General features: G+C 41.4%; 1 pseudogene; it reads right to left on the bottom strand.

The window, feature by feature from the left end:
• Window positions 1-4,917: 4,917 nt before the first annotated feature.
• Window positions 4,918-22,963, bottom strand: part of LOC124000066 — a 45,693-nt pseudogene continuing 27,647 nt past the window's right edge.

The following is a 22,963-nucleotide window of genomic DNA, read 5'->3' as shown; positions in this document are numbered from 1 at the left end:
GAGCAGGGTTGGGCAACTCTATTCCCATGGAGCAGGGATGGGCCACTCCAGATCCCTGGAGCAGGGATGGGCAACTCCAGTCCCCTGGAGCAGGGATGGGCAACTCTATTCCCCTAGAGCATGAATGGGCAACTCTATTCCCCTGGAGCAGGGATGGGCAACTCTATTCCCCGGGAGCAGGGATGGGCAACTCCATTCCCCTGGAGTAGGGATGGGCAACTCCATTCCCCTGGAGCAGGGATGGGCAACTCTATTCCCCTGGAGCAGGAATGGGCAACTCCAGTCCCCTGGAGCAGGGATGGGCAACTCCATTCCCCTGGAGCAGGGATGGGCAACTCCATTCCCCTGGAGCAGGGATGGGCAACTCTATTCCCCTGGAGCAGGGATGGGCAACTCCATTCCCCTGGAGCAGGGATGGGCAACTTCAGTCCCCTGGAGCAGGGATGGGCAACTTCAGTCCCCTGGAGCAGGGATGGGCAACTCTATTCCCCTGGAGCAGGGATGGGCAACTCCAGTCCCCTGGGGCCGGAATGTTGTCACACTTTTCACCCACAGCTAGCAAACACGGCTGATTAAACTAATTACATTCTAAACTGAAGATCATGATATTGGAGTCAGGTGTTTTAGCTGGGGATGGAGAAAAAGTGTGACACCATTCCGGCCCCAGGGGACTGGAGTTGCCCACCCCTGACCTGGAGTGTGTTTGACTGCGGGACTGCAAGTGTACCAATCCTTCTAGTACAGTAAGGTTTCTGGCCACACTTGACGCCATAGGCTTCGCCTTGTTAAACCATATTAACTACCAATGAAATACGCTGTGTAATTACCATGTAATAACAGGGTCGTAAACAAGTTTTGGAAATGTCACTACTTTTGGATTCCCTTTGTCATATGAATTAGAATTTGTATTTTTTTTTCAAATAGTAATTTCAAACACGATTTAAATGGAAAAGCAGTGGAAGTGGACTGTAACTGGGTTCATGTCTGGTATTAAATCATTCCACTTGTTATTTCATTACAGTTACTAATAAGGCCTAAGTCACGCTGTGTTGCCATGATGATGTTTGTACAATCATTGTGAAGTCTACATCCCAGTTGTAACTGTGGAGGATTCTGTTCTCTCTGCAGTCTCCATTGCAGCTACTAGCTTTGCTTTGATGGTTATAGCTGTGCAGAGCACTCAGAAATCCCAGTTTATATCTAATGACATGAATGGGCAGAGCTGGGTGGTAAACTCATCAGGCAGGAGCAATGAGTTAGCCAGTTGACCAGGGTAAACTCAACACTGAGAAATACAGTAACAGTTGACCAGGGTAAACTCAACACTGAGAAATACAGTAACAGTTGACCAGGGTAAACTCAACACTGAGAAATACAGTAACAGTTGACCAGTTGACCAGGGTAAACTCAACACTGAGAAATACAGTAACAGTTGACATGGGTAAACTCAACACTGAGAAATACAGTAACAGTTGACCAGGGTAAACTCAACACTGAGAAATACAGTAGTAACAGTAATGATTGGCTGACGTGTGCACACACCTCGTTTCCCAGCGACAAATCAATCTCTGGTAACAAGGCAAGGATAAAAAAACAGTTATTTTCACACTACGGAGTCGATCTGAGCCAAGCTGAACTGGCCTGCAAAGGACAAGGTGATAAGAATGGTTAGATAGTTAGGATCAGAACGACAGTGTGACTAGGTTAAAGGAGTAGAACCAGAACAGTATGGTTATGATCAGAACGACAGTGTGATTAGGTTAAAGGAGTAGAACCAGAACAGTATGGTTATGATCAGAACGACAGTGTGACTAGGTTAAAGGAGTAGAACCAGAACAGTATGGTTATGATCAGAACGACAGTGTGATTAGGTTAAAGGAGTAGAACCAGAACAGTATGGTTATGATCAGAACGACAGTGTGATTAGGTTAAAGGAGTAGAACCAGAACAGTATGGTTAGGATCAGAACGACAGTGTGATTAGGTTAAAGGAGTAGAAACAGAACAGTATGGTTAGGATCAGAACGACAGTGTGATTAGGTTAAAGGAGTAGAACCAGAACAGTATGGTTAGGATCAGAACGACAGTGTGATTAGGTTAAAGGAGTAGAACCAGAACAGTATGGTTATGATCAGAACGACAGTGTGATTAGGTTAAAGGAGTAGTCTGCTTTGAGGACTGAGACTATGCACCATGGTCTCTAGATCATAAGGGAAGTAAAGTTGCAGCTCATTGAAAGTAAGAGTCAAAAATGCAATTCCTGTTTCTTATGAACTGGATATACACTATGTCCAAAATATATTATTAGATACTTAGCTCACTGGTTCTGCCTGGTGACCTGCCCCCTGGTGGGGCCTCTCTAGCTCACTGGTTCTGCCTGGTGACCTGCCCCCTGGTGGGGCCTCTCTAGCTCACTGGTTCTGCCTGGTGACCTGCCCCCTGATGGGGCCTCTCTAGCTCACTGGTTCTGCCTGGTGACCTGCCCTCTGATGGGGCCTCTCTAGCTCACTGGTTCTGCCTGGTGACCTGCCCCCTGGTGGGGCCTCTCTAGCTCACTGGTTCTGCCTGGTGACCTGCCCCCTGGTGGGGCCTCTCTAGCTCACTGGTTCTGCCTGGTGACCTGCCCCCTGGTGGGGCCTCTCTAGCTCACTGGTTCTGCCTGGTGACCTGCCCCCTGGTGGGGCCTCTCTAGCTCACTGGTTCTGCCTGGTGACCTGCCCCCTGGTTGGGCCTCTCTAGCTCACTGGTTCTGCCTGGTGACCTGCCCCCCTGATGGGGCCTCTCTAGCTCACTGGTTCTGCCTGGTGTCCTGCCCCCTGGTGGGGCCTCTCTAGCTCACTGGTTCTGCCTGGTGACCTGCCCCCTGATGGGGCCTCTCTAGCTCACTGGTTCTGCCTGGTGACCTGCCCCCTGATGGGGCCTCTCTAGCTCACTGGTTCTGCCTGGTGACGTGCCCCCTTGTGGGGCCTCTCTAGCTCACTGGTTCTGCCTGATGAACTGCCCCCTGGTGGGGCCTCTCTAGCTCACTGGTTCTGCCTGGTGACGTGCCCCATGGTGGGGCCTCTCTAGCTCACTGGTTCTGCCTGGTGACCTGCCCCCTGATGGGGCCTCTCTAGCTCACTGGTTCTGCCTGGTGACGTGCCCCCTGGTGGGGCCTCTCTAGCTCACTGGTTCTGCCTGATGAACTGCCCCCTGGTTGGGCCTCTCTAGCTCACTGGTTCTGCCTGGTGACCTGCCCCCTGATGGGGCCTCTGACAGACAGACAGACACGTTGGGTCAGAGGCAACAATAGGCATCAGGAGATGATGTGAATGTTAAGTTCCCTTTCAGTCCGTTCACTACTATTAACACTACTAACACACAGCTATGGGGATTGTACTGTTCCTCACTACCATCACATACTACTACTCAGTAAAACCCCAGACACAAGGCATGTTATTTTCTAAACATCCTTTAGAAGTTACTTTTGCAGGATCTTTGTTTATGGGCGGTTACTGGTCATACCGAGTACCACTGCACAACTTCCCCAATCTTTGCCCCAAGTTTAGCACCCTAATAAAAAAACTGCATATCAGAATATATCAAATATATATTTTGTGGCTCTCTGGATCAGAGCCTCTACTTGTCTTACAAGAGTATTACTATGCAATATTCCCTCAATACTCCTCACCTTCAGAAGTGTCTTTGGAATACAAGTCATACTTATAATTGACCTGTGAGCAGCTAGTTGAAACTGTCATCACAGTTCAAGGAACAGGATCCTGGGTGTGTTAATACAGCACTTGAACCATAAGGCACTTCTTACAGTACTTATCAGTATAATGATAGGTCACCCATAATAAGGCACTTCTTACAGTACTTATCAGTATAATGATAGGTCACCCATAATAAGGCACTTCTTACAGTACTTATCAGTATAATGATAGGTCACCAATAATAAGGCACTTCTTACAGTACTTATCAGTATAATGATAGGTCACCTATAATAAGGCACTTCTTACAGTACTTATCAGTATAATGATAGGTCACCCATAATAAGGCACTTCTTACAGTACTTATCAGTATAATGATAGGTCACCAATAATAAGGCACTTCTTACAGTACTTATCAGTATAATGATAGGTCACCAATAATAAGGCACTTCTTACAGTACTTATCAGTATAATGATAGGTCACCCATAATAAGGCACTTCTTACAGTACTTATCAGTATAATGATAGGTCACCTATAATAAGGCACTTATAATAGGTTCTGTAAATAGTCAATTTAACTAGGCAAGTCAGTTAAGAACAAATTTGTATTTACAATGACAGCCTACCAGGGAAAGGTGGGTTAACTGCCTTGTTCAGGGGCAAAACAACAGATTTTTACCTTGTCAGCTCAGGGATTCGATCCAGCAACCTTTCAGTTCCCGGCCCAACACTCTAACCCCTAGGCTACCTGCCACCCCAGGTCACTTATAATAGGTCCCTTATGATAGGTCAATTATGATGTTACTTATGATAGGTCACTTATGATAGGTCAATTATGATAGGTCAATTATGATGTTACTTATGATAGGTCACTTATGATAGGTCACTTATGATAGGTCAATTATGATAGGTCAATTATGATACGTGACTTATGATAGGTCAATTATGATGTTACTTATGATAGGTCACTTATGATAGGTCACTTATGATAGGTCACTTATGATAGGTCACTTATGATAGGTCACTTATGATAGGTCACTTATGATAGGTGTGCATTGGCACTAAGGATACCGGTTATTACATTGTGCTAATGTTAGGTTTCTTTGGTAATATGGATGAACGGTCATATACATTGTAATACATGGTTAAGATTCCTTATCAATTAAAAGTCTGGGGATATAAGTGGAGTCCTTTCCACTATTTCAGTCAAGAGATGCTCTCTCTCTAAAGTGGGGCTCTCTTTCCGACTGCCACTCTCCTCTCTTCGTCCCTTGATTCTCAAACCCCTCTCTCACATCGTATCCTCTTCCTCCTCCTCCACGTCTTCCTGTTGTGGGAGGAGTCTGTAGTGGTCAAGGCCCAGTGGTAGGAAGCTAGCCCTGGGTCGGCCATCATCCTCCACCGAAGGGGTATGCTGGGAGTTGGAGTCCAGGGTGTCGCTGGAGTTGCACTTGGTGTACCTCTCTCTGTCTATCTCCTGGCCCGCGAGCTCCCCCTCGGGGCCCATGCCACGGTTCTTCAGCCAGGAGTGGAAGTAGCCAACAGGGACAGGCAGGGTGGCAGCCAGGATCAGCATGGCCAACATGGCCAGGGCCCAGCCTGGGTACTCCAGAGTTGTCTCCGATGCCTGGAGAGGAAGACATACATACTAAGGGTTCCAAAAGGGTTCTTCGGCAGTCCCCATAGGAGAACACTTTCTGGTTCCAGGTAGAACCCTTTTTGGTTCCAGGTAGAACTCTTTAAGGTTCCATGTAGAACCCTCTGTGTTAAGGGTTCTGCATGGAACTCAAAAGGGTTCTTCTAGAGGCAAAAGAAACGCACACCTATTTTGGCGAGGTGCTGGCCAGCGGAGTAGAACACTTGAACAATTTATAATAATGAATAACCTAATAACCAAGGTTTTGCCAGACAAGCTGTTTTCATCAGGGTATAATAATAAACAATGCAGGGGGACATGATCTTTTTCAAGGTCAGTCTGGCAAAAAGTAGCATTCTTGCATTCTAACTCCCCGCTATTCAAAGTGCTCTGAACAAATTAAGGGAATCGTTCACAAACATTGGCACATTCTAAGATCCGATGACAGTATCGGTAATGTGTTTTCGGACCTTCCCTTGGTTGTATTCTCGCGCGGGGCAGAAACCTCAGAGATCAACTGGTAAACTCTGATTTACCACACCAAGATCATCATCGTCTATTTTGCACCCCTACTGGATGGAAACTACAAGTGTAACGTCTGTGCTCAATGTAATGGCACTTATAAATGTAAATCCATCAAACACCCCCAAACAGGGAAACAGATCCCAATGAAAGGTGTTATTACGTGCTCCACTAAGGCAGTTATTTATCTTATAACTTGTCCTTGTGGTAAAAAATGATGTGGGTAAAACAAAACACAAATTAAAAGTATGTATCTCAGAGCATCGTAGCACCATTAGGTACAAAAACTCGACTTACCCAGTTATAGCACACTTTTTGGAAGCAAACCACTCGATTTCGTCCCTACGTTATATCGGCATCGAACCCTAGGAGAGGGGTGACCTCGACAATTTATTGTTAAAACGAGAGGTTTTAATTTAAAGACCCTTGCTCCCTTCGGTCTCAATGTAGACGTTGATCTGAAGCCATTCTTGTGATTATTGTGATTTTGCTGTTGTAAATGTTTGTAGGCTTATGTAGCCAGATTGCATCTATGATCGTAAGCTATCCATTCATGTTTTTGGTATGTTATTTTTATATCTGAGAATTAACCAATGATATCAGGCCACACCCATGTATGATTACCACCTGTGTGTCCTTTCACACAATATAAACTAGTCACTCTGCAGTGTTTGTCATTACACCCTGATGAAGACAGCTTGTCTGTCCAAACCTTGGTTTATAGGTTATTCATTTATTGCATCTGAGCTCCTAAAGTGTGCGGCCCTCAAAAGGGTTCTACCCGGAAACAAAAGGGTTCTACCTGGAACCAAAAGGGGTTTTCAAAGGGTTCTCCAATGGGACAGTCAAATAACCCTTTTAGGTTCTAGATAGCACCTTGTATAGGGGCATGAGAGCGAAAGAGAGAGAGAAAAGAAAGAGTGAAAAGAAAGAAAGAAAGAAAGAAAGAAAGAAAGAAAGAAAGAAAGAAAAAAAAGAAAGAAAGAAAGAAAGAAAGAGAGAAAAGAAAGAAAGAAAGAAAGAAAGAAAGAGGGAGGTATAAGAAGAGAGTGAAAAAAGAACATGAGTGTAAATCAAGCAATTGAGAGAAAAATGTACTTCAAGGAAGTTAGGAAGGAAGTTAGGAAGGTCAAAAGGAAGGAAGGAAAGGAAGCCCTCCATCTAGCCAGCCAGGAACAGGGACCAGGGCCATTGTAGGGGTATCTCACCGTGGTGTGGTTCCAGGCTGTGTAGGTCGGTCGTTTGAAGACCATTCGCAGTAGACTTGCCGCCAGCAGGCCCACCATAGCAAACATACACACGTACTTCCACAGGTACTTATACAGCACCGGGGGGCGCCATTTCAGCATGATCTCAATGTCATCCAAGAAGCTAGGGAGGAGAGGAGATGCTAGATGTGTCCTCATCACAGATGCTGAATCTCAAACCAACCCCATATAGCCTCTAGCCCGCTAGACTCTTGTGGAGATGTTAGAGGATTAGATAGTTGTCCACAATATGGCAACAATTCCACCCAGCCTATCAGAGGCTTGATTGTACTTCAGATATCTCTGAACCTGATTTAGCTTTGAGACACTTTGCAGATGTTTTCAATACTATTGCGGATAATCATGTTCCTTTCAGAAAATGAAGGGTTAAAGGTAAATTGAATGCCTGGTACACTCCGGAAGTTGCAGAAGTCATTCATAAAACAGTTGATGTTTGGGTCAAGGCCAGGAACACATGATTAGGTCTGGACTGGTAAGTTTTTAAGTAACTGAGGAATCATTGTCTAAAACAAATCAGAAAGGCTAAATGGGATCACTATGTAAGTTGTCCTTGATTAGGGCTGAGCTCTGATGCCTGTTCATGGCTTCATGATTATCTTAGTGACAGAACTCATCCTAATTCATGGGGTTAAGTCTGAATGTCTTGAAGTACATAAATCCATGATTATCGAAAACTTCAACAAGCATTTCTCAACGGCTGGCCATGCCTTCCGCCTGGCTACTCCTACCTCGGCCAACAGCCCCGGCCCCCCCGCAGCTCCTCGCCCAAGCCTCTCCAGGTTCTCCTTTACCCAAATCCAGATAGCAGATGTTCTGAAAGAGCTGCAAAACCTGGACCCGTATAAATCAGCTGGGCTTGACAATCTGGACCCTCTATTTCTGAAACTATCCGCCGCCATTGTCGCAACCCCTATTACCAGCCTGTTCAACCTCTCTTTCATATCGTCTGAGATCCCCAAGGACTGGAAAGCTGCCGCAGTCATCCCCCTCTTCAAAGGGGGTGACACCCTGGACCCAAACTGTTACAGACCTATATCCATCCTGCCCTGCCTATCTAAGGTCTTCGAAAGCCAAGTCAACAAACAGGTGACTGACCATCTCGAATCCCACCGTACCTTCTCCGCTATGCAATCCGGTTTCCGAGCCGGTCACGGGTGCACCTCAGCCACACTCAAGGTACTAAACGACATCATAATCGCCATCGATAAAAGACAGTACTGTGCAGCCGTCTTCATCGACCTTGCCAAGGCTTTCGACTCTGTCAATCACCATATTCTTATCGGCAGACTCAGTAGCCTCGGTTTTTCGGATGACTGCCTTGCCTGGTTCACCAATTACTTTGCAGACAGAGTTCAGTGTGTCAAATCGGAGGGCATGTTGTCCGGTCCTCTGGCAGTCTCTATGGGGGTGCCACAGGGTTCAATTCTCGGGCCGACCCTTTTCTCTATATATATCAATGATGTTGCTCTTGCTGCGGGCGATTCCCTGATCCACCTCTACGCAGACGACACCATTGTATACACTTTCGGCCCGTCATTGGACACTGTGCTATCTAACCTCCAATCGAGCTTCAATGCCATACAACACTCCTTCCTTGGCCTCCAACTGCTCTTAAACGCTAGTAAAACCAAATGCATGCTTTTCAACCGATCGCTGCCTGCACCCGCATGCCCGACTAGCATCACCACACTGAATGGCTCCGACCTTGAATATGTGGACACCTATAAGTACCTAGGTGTCTGGCTAGACTGCAAACTCTCCTTCCAGACCCATATCAAACATCTCCAATCGAAAATCAAATCAAGAATCGGCTTTCTATTCCGCAACAAAGCCTCCTTCACTCACGCTGCCAAGCTTACCCTAGTAAAACTGACTATCCTACCGATCCTCGACTTCGGCGACGTCATCTACAAAATTGCTTCCAACACTCTACTCAGCAAACTGGATGCAGTTTATCACAGTGCCATCCGTTTTGTCACTAAAGCACCTTATTGTCATGTTTTGTCATTGATTATCATGTCTTGTCTCTGTGCTTCCCTTCTATTCGTTTCCCTCTGCTGGTCTTATTAGGTTCTTTCCCTCTTTCTATCCCTCTCTCTCCCCCTCCCTCTCTCTCTCCCTCTCTCGCTCTCTCTCTCTATCGTTCCGTTCCTGCTCCCAGCTGTTCCTCATTCTCCTAACTACCTCATTTACTCTTTCACACCTGTCCCCTATTTTGCCCTCTGATTAGAGTCCCTATTTCTCCCTCTGTTTTCCGCTTCTGTCCTTGTCGGATCCTTGTTTGATGTTCGCTGTTCTGTGTCCTTGTTCCGCCCTGTCGTGTTTTTGCCTTCTTCAGATGCTGCGTGTGAGCAGGTGTCTATGTCAGCTACGGCCGTTGCCTTCCCGAAGCGACCTGCAGTCTGTGGTCGCGTCTCCAGTCGTTCCTCTCCACTGACGAGTGGATTTCAGTTTTCCTGTTTTGTATTTACCTAAGATATATCCAGGATTATCGTTTTTGTTTAAGACTGGAATAAAGACTCTGTTTCTGTTAAGTCGCTTTTGGGTCCTCATTCACCAGCATAACACTTATACTACCCACCACTGCGACTTGTATGCTCTAGTCGGCTGGCCCTCGCTACATATTCGTCGCCAGACCCACTGGCTTCAGGTCATCTACAAGGCCATGCTAGCCAAAGCTCCACCTTATCTCAGCTCACTGGTCACGATGGCAACACCCATCTAATCGCTCCAGCAGGTGTATCTCATTGATCATCCCTAAAGCCAACACCTCATTCGGCCGCCTTTCGTTCCAGTACTCTGCTGCCTGTGACTGGAACAAATTGCAAAAATCGCTGAAGTTGGAGTCTTTTATCTCCCTCACCAACTTCAAACATCAGCTAGCTGAGCAGCTAACCGATCGCTGCAGCTGTACATAATCTATTGGTAAATAGCACACCCATTTTCACCTACCTCATCCCCACAGTTTTTATTTATTTACTTTTCTGCTCTTTTGCACACCAATATCTCTACCTGTACATGACCATCTGATCATTTATCACTCCAGTGTTAATCTGCAATATTGTAATTATTCGCCTACCTCCTCATGCCTTTTGCACACATTGTATATAGACTCCCCTTTTTTTCTCTGTGTTATTGACTTGTTAATTGTTTACTCCATGTGTAACTCTGTGTTGTCTGTTCACACTGCTATGCTTTATCTTGGCCAGGTCGCAGTTGCAAATGAGAACCTGTTCTCAACTAGCCTACCTGGTTAAATAAAGGTGTACCACAGGGTTTGATTTTGGGACGTATTCTCTTCACTATTTATATAAACACCATTGGTCAATCTGTAAAAAAAAAAGTAAACTTCATCTATGCGCGGATGATAAGAATTTGTTCTGACTTGCCTAGTTAAATAAAGGTTAAAAAATGTTTTTCTTATTTTTAATGATGTATGCTAATACATAATTAACTGCCCCAACTGTTAATCTGGATGTGTTAAAACTACAGTAAGATTTTATAGCTATTCAGGAATACCTTGCTGATTTAAAACTTGTGCTTCCCGGGACCACCCATACGTAGAATGTATGCACACATGACTGTAAGTCGCTTTGGATAAAAGCGTCTGCTAAATGGCATATATTATTATATTAATATGGGCAAAACGAAATACATGTTGTTAACAAACTCTGGTAAGAATGTTTAAGATGAACTACATGTTCACTCATTAGATGGAACGTGCTCCCCCATATGAAGGGAAAGCAGCAGAAAATAGTCACATAAAGAAACGCCCTGAATGAGTAGGTATGTCCAAACTTTGACTGGTACTGTATATATATATATATATACCCCTGAATGAGTAGGTATGTCCAAACTTTGACTGGTATTGTATATATATATATATAAACCCCTGAATGAGTAGGTGTGTCCAAACTTTGACTGGTACTGTATATATATATATATATACCCCTGAATGAGTAGGTATGTCCAAACTTTGACTGGTACTGTATATATATATATAAACCCCTGAAAAGTAGGTGTGTCCAAACTTTGACTGGTACTGATATATATATATATATATATAATATACCCCTGAATGAGTAGGTATGTCCAAACTTTGACTGGTACTGTATATATATTATATACCCCTGAATTAGGTATGTCCAAACTTTGACTGGTACTGTATATATATATATAATATATAAACCCCTGAATGAGTCGGTGTGTACAAACTTTGACTGGTACTGTATATATACTGTATATATATATATATATATATATATATATATATGCTAAATATATATATATATATATATATATATATATATATATATATACCCCTGAATGAGTAGGTATGTCCAAACTTTGACTGGTACTGTGTATATATATATATATGTTATATATATATATATATATATATATAAGAATATATACCCCTGAATGATAGGTGTGTCCAAACTTTGACTGGTACTGTATATATATATATATAAACCCCTGAATGAGTAGGTGTGTCCAAACTTTGACTGGTACTGTATATATATATATATATATATATATATATATATATATATATATATATATATATATATAATATACCCCTGAATGAGTAGGTGTGTCCAAACATTGACTGGTACTGTATATATATATATATACCCCTGAATGAGTAGGTATGTCCAAACTTTGACTGGTACTGTATATATATATATATATAAACCCCTGAATGAGTCGGTGTGTACAAACTTTGACTGGTACTGTATATATATATATATATATATATATATATATATATATATATATACCCCTGAATGAGTAGGTATGTCCAAACTTTGACTGGTACTGTGTATATATATATATATATATATACCCCTGAATGAGTAGGTGTGTCCAAACTTTGACTGGTACTGTATATATATATATATATATATATATTACGATGTTGTAGTATGTTGGGCACATTTGTAAAAGAGACGTAGGTCTCAACATGTCTTCCCTGTTAGAACAAAGGTTCAATAGAAAAACAAATACAAAAGGTTGTAAATCTACAGGTTAAGGACAAGAGGATTCTAATATCCCATAAATCCTTGCAAAAAATGCGGAAAAAATCTAAACAATGGGACTAGCAATACGAGCGAAAATGACTGGAAGTGGATGTTAGCATTGCAGAAAGTTTCAGCTAACTACTCAGCTAGTACATAACTGTTTTTCTCTCATCCTATTCATTTAAATGTGTTTAGAATGACTACACTACCGCCACTTTATTACTTAATGTCCTGACCGCTGGTCACATTTACAATACTAATCCTGTAGAATCAGCAACGGTGCTGGACCAATGAATTTGTTTATTTTAGAACACTTCGCATGGAATTATTACGTTGTCCTAACCTGTGTATTTTTGACCTAGATCAGAGGTCAGGTGAAAGCTACCACCATATTCCTTACACCTATCCAATCCTCTCAGATCTACACAAGTGCCTAGGACCCAGGGAAATGGGGTTGATATGGGATTGGAAAGGTAGACTTGAAGTAAAGTTAAGACAGTCCTCCTTTCGACAACAAAGTCGTTACACCATAGTGTGTAAAACTTTATACCATAATAGCATTGAAAAACATGACAAATCAATGTGTAATTGCACCCAACTACCACTAGGTGTCAGAGTTGTAAGTACTATGTAACAATCTGTTCCTACACTATAACACCATACATACACAGAAATCATTTCCACCATATGGTATGAAAGTCCCGCCTACTCTCTGGATCATGTCCCACGCCGTTTTTTTAATGGCCTTCAAGATTATATTTTCAAATTCATCAAAACGCGGTCAGTTAAAATGTATATAATATAATATTTGTATCGTGGGTTAATTTACTTCTACCCAGTGCCGCCCATGATGGTTTTCAATTACAAAAAATAAAACGCAGTCGAAAACCTTCATGAAAGGCAACAGTTAGAAGTAAATTAAACCACAAATAGAAATATCATTGACATTTGGGGCGGCAGGGTAGCCTAGTGGTTAGAGCGTTGGACTAGGAACCGAAAGGTTGCAAGTTTGAATCCCTGAGCTGACAAGGTACAAATCTGTCGTTCTGCCCCTGAACAGGCAGTTAACCCACTGTTCCTAGGCCGCCATTGAACACAAGAATTTGTTCTTAACTGACTTGCCAACTACCACTTTCTTTCTCTCTCTCGGAGGACCTGAGCCCTAGGACCGTGCCCCAGGACTACCTGACATGATGGCTCCTTGCTGTCCCCAGTCCACCTGACTGTGCTGCTGCTCCAGTTTCAACTGTTCTGCCTTATTATTATTTGACCATGCTGGTCATTTATGAACATTTGAACATCTTGGTCATGTTCTGTTATAATCTCTACCCGGCACAGCCAGAAGAGGACTGGCCACCCCACATAGCCCGGTTCCTCTCTAGGTTTCTTCCTAGGTTTTGGCCTTTCTAGGGAGTTTTTCCTAGCCACCGTGCTTTTACACCTGCATTGTTTGCTGTTTGGGGTTTTAGGCTGGGTTTCTGTACAGCACTTTGAGATATCAGCTGATGTACGAAGGGCTATATAAATAAATTTGATTTGATTTGATTTGACTTGCCTAGTAAAATAAAAATACACAAGTATACAAAACATTAGGAACACTTTCCTATTGAGTTGTCCCCCTTTTCCCCCAGAACAGCCTCATTTCATTGGGGCATGGACTCTACAAGGTGTCAAAAGCGTTCCATAGGAATGCTGGCCAATGTTGACTCCAATGCTTCCTACAGTTGTGTCAAATTGGCTGGATGTCCTTGGGTGGTAGACCATTCTTTATACATCTGGGAAACTGTTGAGCGTGAAAAACCCAGCAGGGTTTCAGTTCTCGACTCAAACCGGTGTTTGAGTTCAAAGGAATTTACAGTAAATATTTTGCATTGTCCATTCACCCTCTGAATGGAACACATTCACCCTCTGAATGGAACACATTCACCCTCTGAATGGAACACATTCACCCTCTGAATGGAACACATTCACCCTGTGAATGGAACACATTCACCCTGTGAATGGAACACATTCACCCTCTGAATGGAACACATTCACCCTCTGAATGGAACACATTCACCCTCTGAATGGAACACATTCACAATTCAGGTCTCAATTGTCTCAAGGCTTAAACATCCTTCTTTAACCTGTCTCCTCCTTTTCATCTACACTGATTGAAGTGGATTTATCAAGTGACATCAATAAGGGATTATAGCTTTCACCTGGACTCACCTGGTCAGTCTGTCATGTATAGAGCAGGTATTGTTTTGTACACTCAGTGTATATCTTAAATGGCTGCGTTTTGATGAATTTGATTTTATATTCTTGAAGCCCAATTCAAAAACCGTATGGGACATGATCCAGAAAGTAGGCAGGATCGTACCGTATTACGGAGGGACACAGGATCGTACCGTATTACGGAGGGACACAGGATCGTACCGTATTACGGAGGGACACAGGATCGTACCGTATTACGGAGGGACACAGGATCGTACCGTATTACGGAGGGACACAGGATCGTACCGTATTACGGAGGGACACAGGATCGTACCGTATTACGGAGGGACACAGGATCGTACCGTATTACGGAGGGACACAGGATCGTACCGTATTACGGAGGGACACAGGATCGTACCGTATTACGGAGGGACACAGGATCGTACCGTATTACGGAGGGACACAGGATCGTACCGTATTACGGAGGGACACAGGATCGTACCGTATTACGGAGGGACACAGGATCGTACCGTATTACGGAGGGACACAGGATCGTACCGTATTACGGAGGGACACAGGATCGTACCGTATTACGGAGGGACACAGGATCGTACCGTATTACGGAGGGACACAGGATCGTACCGTATTAAAGAGGGACACAGGATCGTACCGTATTACGGAGGGACACAGGATCGTACCGTATTACGGAGGGACACAGGATCGTACCGTATTACGGAGGGACACAGGATCGTACCGTATTACGGAGGGACACAGGATCGTACCGTATTACGGAGGGACACAGGATCGTACCGTATTACGGAGGGACACAGGATCGTACCGTATTACGGAGGGACACAGGATCGTACCGTATTACGGAGGGACACAGGATCGTACCGTATTACGGAGGGACGCAGGATCGTACCGTATTACGGAGGGACACAGGATCGTACCGTATTACGGAGGGACACAGGATCGTACCGTATTACGGAGGGACACAGGATCGTACTGTATTACGGAGGGACACAGGATCGTACCGTATTACGGAGGGACACAGGATCGTACCGTATTACGGAGGGACGCAGGATCGTACCGTATTACGGAGGGACACGTACCGTATTACGGAGGGACACAGGATCGTACCGTATTACGGAGGGACACAGGATCGTACCGTATTACGGAGGGACACAGGATCGTACCGTATTACGGAGGGACACAGGATCGTACCGTATTACGGAGGGACATCGCAATGTGACGTAGAAAAGAAACCATGAATAACTTATCCAAAGAAAGGAGTACTGTACATCACTGGTATTATACTATTACACTGGTATTATACTATTACACTGGTATTATACTATTACACTGGTATTATACTATTACACTGGCATTATGGTATACTACTGGTATTACACTATTACACTGGTATTATACTATTACACTGGTATTACACTGGTATTATACTATTACACTGGTATTATACTATTACACTGGTATTATACTATTACACTGGTATTATACTATTACACTGGTATTATACTATTACACTGGTATTACACTATTACACTGGTATTATGGTATACTACTGGTATTACACTATTACACTGGTATTACACTATTACACTGGTATTACACTATTACACTGGTATTACACTGGTATTATACTATTACACTGGTATTACACTGGTATTACACTATTACACTGGTATTACACTATTACACTGGTATTACACTATTACACTGGTATTATACTATTACACTGGTATTACACTGGTATTATACTATTACACTGGTATTATACTATTACACTGGTATTATGGTATACTACTGATATTACACTATTACACTGGTATTACACTATTACACTGGTATTACACTATTACACTGGTATTACACTATTACACTGGTATTACACTGGTATTATACTATTACACTGGTATTACACTGGTATTACACTATTACACTGGTATTACACTATTACACTGGTATTATACTATTACACTGGTATTATACTATTACACTGGTATTACACTATTACACTGGTATTATACTATTACACTGGTATTATACTATTACACTGGTATTACACTATTACACTGGTATTACACTATTACACTGGTATTATACTATTACACTGGTATTATACTATTACACTGGTATTATACTATTACACTGGTATTATACTATTACACTGGTATTATACTATTACACTGGTATTTCACTATTACACTGGTATTACACTATTACACTGGTATTATACTATTACACTGGTATTTCACTATTACACTGGTATTACACTATTACACTGGTATTACACTATTACACTGGTATTATACTATTACACTGGTATTATACTATTACACTGGTATTACACTGGTATTACACTATTACACTGGTATTATACTATTACACTGGTATTATACTATTACACTGGTATTATACTATTACACTGGTATTATACTATTACACTGGTATTATACTATTACACTGGTATTACACTGGTATTATACTATTACACTGGTATTATACTATTACACTGGTATTATACTATTACACTGGTATTATACTATTACACTGGTATTTCACTATTACACTGGTATTACACTATTACACTGGTATTATACTATTACACTGGTATTTCACTATTACACTGGTATTACACTATTACACTGGTATTACACTATTACACTGGTATTATACTATTACACTGGTATTATACTATTACACTGGTATTATACTATTACACTGGTATTACACTGGTATTATACTATTACACTGGTATTATACTATTACACTGGTATTATACTATTACACTGGTATTATACTATTACACTGGTATTACACTATTACACTGGTATTACACTATTACACTGGTATTATACTATTACACTGGTATTACACTGGTATTATACTATTACACTGGTATTACACTATTACACTGGTATTACACTATTACACTGGTATTACACTATTACACTGGTATTACACTGGTATTATACTATTACACTGGTATTATACTATTACACTGGTATTACACTGGTATTATACTATTACACTGGTATTACACTATTACACTGGTATTACACTGGTATTACACTATTACACGGGTATTATACTATTACACTGGTATTACACTGGTATTATACTATTACACTGGTATTATACTATTACACTGGTATTATACTGGTATTATACTATTACACTGGTATTATACTATTACACTGGTATTACACTATTACACGGGTATTATACTATTACACTGGTATTACACTATTACACTGGTATTATACTATTACACTGGTATTATACTATTACACTGGTATTATACTATTACACTGGTATTATACTGGTATTATACTATTACACTGGTATTATACTATTACACTGGTATTATACTATTACACTGGTATTATACTATTACACTGGTATTACACTATTACACTGGTATTACACTATTACACTGGTATTATACTATTACACTGGTATTATACTATTACACTGGTATTATACTATTACACTGGTATTATACTATTACACTGGTATTACACTATTACACTGGTATTATACTATTACACTGGTATTATACTATTACACTGGTATTATACTATTACACTGGTATTATACTATTACACTGGTATTATACTATTACACTGGTATTATACTATTACACTGGTATTATACTGGTATTATACTATTACACTGGTATTATACTATTACACTGGTATTATACTATTACACTGGTATTACACTGGTATTATACTATTACACTGGTATTATACTATTACACTGGTATTACACTATTACACTGGTATTATACTATTACACTGGTATTACACTGGTATTATACTATTACACTGGTATTATACTATTACACTGGTATTATACTATTACACTGGTATTATACTATTACACTGGTATTATACTATTACACTGGTATTACACTGGTATTATACTATTACACTGGTATTATACTATTACACTGGTATTACACTGGTATTATACTATTACACTGGTATTATACTATTACACTGGTATTATACTATTACACTGGTATTACACTATTACACTGGTATTACACTATTACACTGGTATTACACTATTACACTGGTATTATACTATTACACTGGTATTATACTATTACACTGGTATTATACTATTACACTGGTATTATACTATTACACTGGTATTATACTATTACACTGGTATTACACTGGTATTATACTATTACACTGGTATTATACTATTACACTGGTATTACACTGGTATTATACTATTACACTGGTATTATACTATTACACTGGTATTATACTATTACACTGGTATTACACTATTACACTGGTATTATACTATTACACTGGTATTACACTATTACACTGGTATTACACTATTACACTGGTATTACACTATTACACTGGTATTATACTATTACACTGGTATTATACTATTACACTGGTATTATACTATTACACTGGTATTATACTATTACACTGGTATTATACCATTACACTGGTATTACACTATTACACTGGTATTATACTATTACACTGGTATTACACTATTACACTGGTATTATACTATTACACTGGTATTACACTATTACACTGGTATTATACTATTACACTGGTATTACACTATTACACTGGTATTACACTGGTATTATACTATTACACTGGTATTATACTATTACACTGGTATTACACTATTACATTGGTATTACACTGGTATTATACTATTACATTGGTATTACACTGGTATTACACTATTACATTGGTATTATACTATTACACTGGTATTATACTATTACACTGGTATTACACTATTACACTGGTATTATACTATTACACTGGTATTATACTATTACACTGGTATTATACTATTACACTGGTATTATACTATTACACTGGTATTATACTGGTATTATACTATTACACTGGTATTATACTATTACACTGGTATTACACTATTACACTGGTATTATACTATTACACTGGTATTACACTATTACACTGGTATTATACTATTACACTGGTATTATACTATTACACTGGTATTATACTATTACACTGGTATTATACTATTACACTGGTATTATACTATTACACTGGTATTATACTGGTATTATACTATTACACTGGTATTATACTATTACACTGGTATTACACTATTACACTGGTATTATACTATTACACTGGTATTACACTATTACACTGGTATTATACTATTACACTGGTATTATACTATTACACTGGTATTATACTATTACACTGGTATTATACTGGTATTATACTATTACACTGGTATTATACTATTACACTGGTATTACACTATTACACTGGTATTATACTATTACACTGGTATTACACTATTACACTGGTATTATACTATTACACTGGTATTACACTATTACACTGGTATTATACTATTACACTGGTATTACACTATTACACTGGTATTACACTATTACATTGGTATTACACTATTACATTGGCATTGGTAAACCTGTTTGAACATCTTACCGGTCAGCTCCGTACACCCAGGCCACAGCGAATGTCTCAAAGACCACCACGATGATCAGGGGTAGGGTAGCAGAGTAGTCATCGAACATTGTCACAAAGTAGTTCCCCGAGCGCTGGGTAAACAAAAGTCCGATCACAAAGCCCAGGGAACAGCTGCACACTGAACCATAACAACAAAGAACACAGCTATTTAGTGACTCATTGAACCATAACAACAAAGAACACAGCTATTTAGTGACTCATTGAACCATAACAACAAAGAACACAGCTATTTAGTGACCTACTGAACCATAACGACAAAGAACACAGCTATTTAGTGACACACTGAACCATAACGACAAAGAACACGGCTATTTAGTGACACACTGAATCATAATGACAAAGAACACAGCTATTTAGTGACCTACTGAACCATAATGACAAAGAACACAGCTATTTAGTGACCTACTGAACCATAACGACAAAGAACACAGCTATTTAGTGACCTACTGAACCACAATGACAAAGAACACAGCTATTTAGTGACCTACTGAACCATAATGACAAAGAACACAGCTATTTAGTAACACACTGAACCATAATGACAAAGAACACAGCTATTTAGTAACACACTGAACCATAATGACAAAGAACACAGCTATTTAGTAACACACTGAACCACAATGACAAAGAACACAGCTATTTAGTGACCTACTGAACCATAATGACAAAGAACACAGCTATTTAGTAACACACTGAACCATAATGACAAAGAACACAGCTATTTAGTAACACACTGAACCATAATGACAAAGAACACAGCTATTTAGTGACACACTGAACCATAATGACAAAGAACAGTGACACGCAAAGAACAGTGACACGCAGACTAAATGTTTCAAAGACAGACAAAGAGCACAACTACAAACTAAAACTTGTTATATTTTTTGGTGTTTCAGTTTGTAGTTGTGCTCTTTGTCTGTCTTTGAAACATTTAGTTGAGTGTGTGCGCACGTGTGTATACGTGGGTGCATTTGTGGGTGCATTTGTGTATTGGGTCATTGGTGTGTGTGAACATGTCTGTATTACCTGTGAGCATGGTCCGGTGGCGTCCCAGCAGGCTGAAGTTGTCCATGAGGGGGTGAGGATCCCCTGCATGGTGCCGAACATGGTGCTCATGCCCAGGTTGAGCAGCATGAGGAAGAAGAGCGTGGACCAGAAGGGGCTGGCAGGGAACTGGGCCATGGCCTCTGTGAAGGCAATGAACGCCAGGCCCGTCCCTTCCACACCCTGGGGGTTAGAGAGAGAGGGACAAGAGGGACAAACACATTCATTTACGTGGAGTATGTTGATATTTGTAACTTGTATTCTATGTGGAGTATGTTGATATTTGTAACTTGTATTCTATATGGAGTATGTTGATATTTGCAACTTGTATTCTATTTGGAGTATGTTGATATTTGTAACTTGTATTCTATGTGGAGTATGTTGATATTTGTAACTTGTATTCTATGTGGAGTATGTTGATATTTGTAACTTGTATTCTATGTGGAGTATGTTGATATTTGTAACTTGTATTCTATGTGGAATATGATGATATTTGCAACCTGTATTCTATGTGGAGTATGTTGATATTTGCAACCTGTATTCTATGTGGAATATGATGATATTTGTAACCTGTATTCTATGTGGAGTATGTTGATATTTGTAACCTGTATTCTATGTGGAGTATGTTGATATTTGTAACCTGTATTCTATGTGGAATATGATGATATTTGTAAACTGTATTCTATGTGGAGTATGTTGATATTTGTAACCTGTATTCTATGTGGAATATGATGATATTTGTAAACTGTATTCTATGTGGATTATGTTGATATTTGTAACCTGCCTTTCTCAACAACGTATTGAAATTAAGAGGGTTTGAGCGACATATGCGCTTGTAACGCCAGGGTAGTGGGTTCGATTCCCGGGACCACCCATACGTAGAATGTATGCACACATGACTGTAAGTCGCTTTGGATAAAAGCGTCTGCTAAATGGCATATATTATTATTATTATTATATGGGTTAGAGAGGGGTTAGATATGGGTTAGCGATGGGTTAGAGAGGGGTAGGATATGGGTTAGAGAGGGGTTAGATATGGGTTAGAAATGGGTTAGAAATGGGTTAGAAATGGGTTAGAGAGGGGGGGGGGTAAAAATGTAATAGAGAAAGGGAGAGAACGAGGGAGGGAGGAAGGGAGGGGGGAGAGAACATGGGAGGGAGGGAGAGAGTGAGTGAGGGAGAGAACGTGGGAATGAGGGAGGGAACGAAGGAGAGAACGAAGGAGGGAGAGAACACGGGAGGTGGGGAGAGAACACAGGAGGGAGAGAACACAGGAGGTAGGGAGAGAACACGGGAGGTAGGGAGAGAACACGGGAGGTAGGGAGAGAACACGGGAGGGAGGGAGAACACGGGAGGTAGGGAGAGAACACGGGAGGGAGGGAGGGAGAGAACACGGGAGGGAGGGAGAGAACACGGGAGGGAGGGAGAGAACACGGGAGGTAGGGAGAGAACACGGGAGGTAGGGAGAGAACACGGGAGGTAGGGGGAGAGAACACGGGAGGTAGGGGGAGAGAACACGGGAGGTAGGGAGAGAACACGGGAGGGGGGACACGGGAGGTAGGGGAGAGAACACGGGAGGGAGGGAGAGAACGTGGGAACGAGGGAGGGAACGAAGGAGAGAACGAAGGAGGGGAGAGAATATGGGAGGTAGGGAGAGAACACGGGAGGGAGAGAACACGGGAGGTAGGGAAAGAACACGGGAGATAGGGAGAGAACACGGGAGGTAGGGAGAGAACACGGGAGGGAGGGAGAGAACACGGGAGGGAGAGAACACGGGAGGGAGAGAACACGGGAGGTGGGGGACATGGGAGGTAGGGAGAGAACACGGGAGGGAAGGAGAGAACACGGGAGGTAGGGAAAGAACACGGGAGGGAGTGAGAGAACACGGGAGGTAGGGAGATAACGAGGGAGGGAGAGAGAGGATGAGTGAGGGGGGGCAAGGTGTTAACAGGAGGTTGTAAGGGGTGAAGAAAGAGAGGGAATACAAGGTAGGGGAAACAGTTAGAGCCAGGTAAAGACAGTTAGAGCCA

This window comes from Oncorhynchus gorbuscha, linkage group LG16 (genome assembly GCF_021184085.1).
Source record: "Oncorhynchus gorbuscha isolate QuinsamMale2020 ecotype Even-year linkage group LG16, OgorEven_v1.0, whole genome shotgun sequence".
Lineage (NCBI taxonomy): Eukaryota > Metazoa > Chordata > Actinopteri > Salmoniformes > Salmonidae > Oncorhynchus > Oncorhynchus gorbuscha.
The sequence above is the reverse complement of the archived record's forward strand: the minus strand, read 5'-3'. Positions and strand labels throughout refer to the sequence as shown.